Genomic DNA, 2,500 nt, shown 5'->3' on the forward strand with positions numbered 1-2,500 from the left:
CTAGCATCAGCAGCTAGCAGAAGCAGCAGCTAGCAGCCACAGCAACTAGCAGCAGCAGCAGCAACAGCAGCTGGCAGCAGCTAGCAGCAGCAGCAGCAGCAGCAGCAGCACCAGCAGCAGCAGCAGCAGCAGCTGGCAGCAGGAGCAAGCAGCAGTAGCAGCAGCTAGCAGCAGCTAGCTCCAACTGGTAGCAGCAGCAGCAGCAGCAGCAGCAGCACCTAGCAGTAATAGCAGCAGCAGCAGCTAGCAGCAGCAGCAGCAGTAGCAGCTAGCAGCAGCTGGCAGCAGCAGCAGTAGCAGCAGCAGCTAGCAGCAGCAGCAGATAGCAGAAGCAGCAGCTAGCAGCAGCAGCTAGAAGAAGCAGCAGCTAGCAGCAGGAGCAGCTGGCAGCAGCAAGCAGCGGCAGCAGCTAGCAGCAGCAGCAGAAGCAGCTAGCAGAAGCAGCAGCAGCAGCAGCTAGCAGAAGCAAGCAGCAGCAGAAGTAGCAGCTAGCAGCAGCTGGCAGCAGCAGCTAGCAGCAGCAGCAGCAGCAGCAGCTGGCAGCAGCTGGCAGCAGTTAGCAGCAGCCACAGCAGTAGCAGCAGTAGCAGCAGCAGCAGCAGCGGCGGCAGCAGAAGCAGCAGCAGCAGCAGTATCTAGCAGCAGCAGCTAGCAGCAGCTGGCAGAAGATAGCAGCAGCTGGCAGCAGTAGCAGCAGCAGCTGGCAGCAGCAGCAGCAGCAGCAGCAGCAGCAGCAGCAGCAGCAGCAGCAGCAGCAGCAGCAGAAGCAGCAGCAGCATCAGCAGCAGTAGCAGCAGCAGCATCAGCAGCAGCAGCAGCAGCAGCAGCAGCAGCAGCAGCAGCAGCTAGCAGCAGCGGCTAGCAGAAGCAGCAGCTAGCAGCAGCAGTAGCAGCAGCATCTAGCAGAAGCAGCTAGCAGCAGCAGTAGGAGCAGCCGCAGCAGACTCTAGCAGCAGCCAGCACCAGCTGGCAGAAGCAAGCAGCAGCTGGCAGCAGGAGCAAGCAGCAGTAGCAGCATCCAGCAGCAGCTGGCAGGAGCTAGCATCAGCTGGTAGCAGAAGCAGCAGCAGCAGCTGGTAGCAGCAGCAGCAGCTAGCAGCAGCAGCAGCAGCAGCAGCATAAGCTAGCAGCAGCAGCACCTAGCAGTAATAGCAGCGGCTAGAAGCAGCAGCAGCAGCTGGCAGCTTGCAGAAGCAAGCAGCAGCAGAAGTAGCAGCTAGCAGCAGCTGGCAGCAGCAGCTAGCAGAAGCAAGTGCTAGCAGAAGCAGCAGCTGGCAGCAGCTGGCAGCAGCTGGCAGCAGTTAGCAGCAGCCACAGCAGTAGCAGCAGTAGCAGCAGCAGCAGCGGCGGCAGCAGAAGCAGCAGCATCAGAATCTAGCAGCAGCTGGCAGCAGCTAGCAGCAGCTGGCAGCAGCAGCAGCAGCAGCTAGCAGCAGCTGGCAGAAGCTAGCAGCAGTAGCAGCAGCAGCAGCTGGCAGCAGGAGCAAGCAGCAGTAGCAGCAGCTAGCTGCAGCTGGTAGCAGTGGCAGCCGCAGCAGCAGCAGCAGTTGGCAGCAGCTAGCAGCGGCAGCAGCCGCAGCAGCACCAGCAGCGAGCAGAAGCTGGCAGCAGCAGCAGCAGCAGCAGCAGCAGCAGCAGCAGCAGCAGCAGCAGCAGCAGCAGCAGCAGCAGCAGCAGCAGCAGCAGCAGCAGCAGCAGCAGCAGCAGCTAGCAGAAGCAGCAGCTAGCAGCAGCAGTAGCAGCAGCAGCTAGCAGCAGCAGCAGCTAGCAGAAGCAGCAGCTAGCAGCAGCAGTAGCAGCAGCAGCAGCAGCAGCAGCAGAAGCAGCAGCAGCAGCAGCAGCGGCAGCAGCAGCAGCAGCAGCAGCTAGCAGCAGCAGCAGCAGCTAGCAGAAGCAGCAGCTAGCAGCAGCAGCAGTAGCTGCCAGCAGCTAGCTGCAGCAGCACTTAGCAGTAATAGCAGCAGCTAGCAGCAGCAGCAGCTAACAGCAGCAGCTAGCAGCAGCAGCTAGCATCAGCAGCAGCTAGCATCAGCAGCAGCTAGCAGAAGCAGCAGCTAGCAGCCACAGCAACTAGCAGCAGCAGCAGCAACAGCAGCTGGCAGCAGCTAGCAGCAGCAGCAGCAGCAGCAGCAGCAGCAGCAGCAGCAGCAGCAGCAGCAGCAGCAGCAGCAGCAGCAGCAGCAGCAGCAGCAGCAGCAGCAGCAGCAGCAGCAGCACCAGCAGCAGCAGCAGCAGCAGCAGCTGGCAGCAGGAGCAAGCAGCAGCTAGCAGCAGCTAGCTCCAACTGGTAGCAGCAGCAGCAGCAGCAGCACCTAGCAGTAATAGCAGCAGCAGCAGCTAGCAGCAGCAGCAGCAGTAGCAGCTAGCAGCAGCTGGCAGCAGCAGCAGTAGCAGCAGCAGCTAGCAGCAGCAGCAGCAGATAGCAGAAGCAGCAGCTAGCAGCAGCAGCTAGAAGAAGCAGCAGCTAGCAGCAGGAGCAGCTGGCAGCAGCAAGCAGCGG

At 61.4% G+C, this 2,500-nt stretch overlaps 1 protein-coding gene across 1 annotated transcript in view; it reads left to right on the top strand.

The window, feature by feature from the left end:
* Positions 1-2,500, top strand: part of LOC146171462 (uncharacterized) — a gene marked incomplete at both ends in the record, with an annotated part of 27,889 nt that overhangs the window by 24,999 nt on the left and 390 nt on the right. The window lies entirely within an intron of this gene.

Source organism: Amblyomma maculatum, unplaced genomic scaffold (genome assembly GCF_055883805.1).
Source record: "Amblyomma maculatum isolate TAMU_Amacu unplaced genomic scaffold, ASM5588380v1 scaffold_22, whole genome shotgun sequence".
Classification (NCBI taxonomy): domain Eukaryota; kingdom Metazoa; phylum Arthropoda; class Arachnida; order Ixodida; family Ixodidae; genus Amblyomma; species Amblyomma maculatum.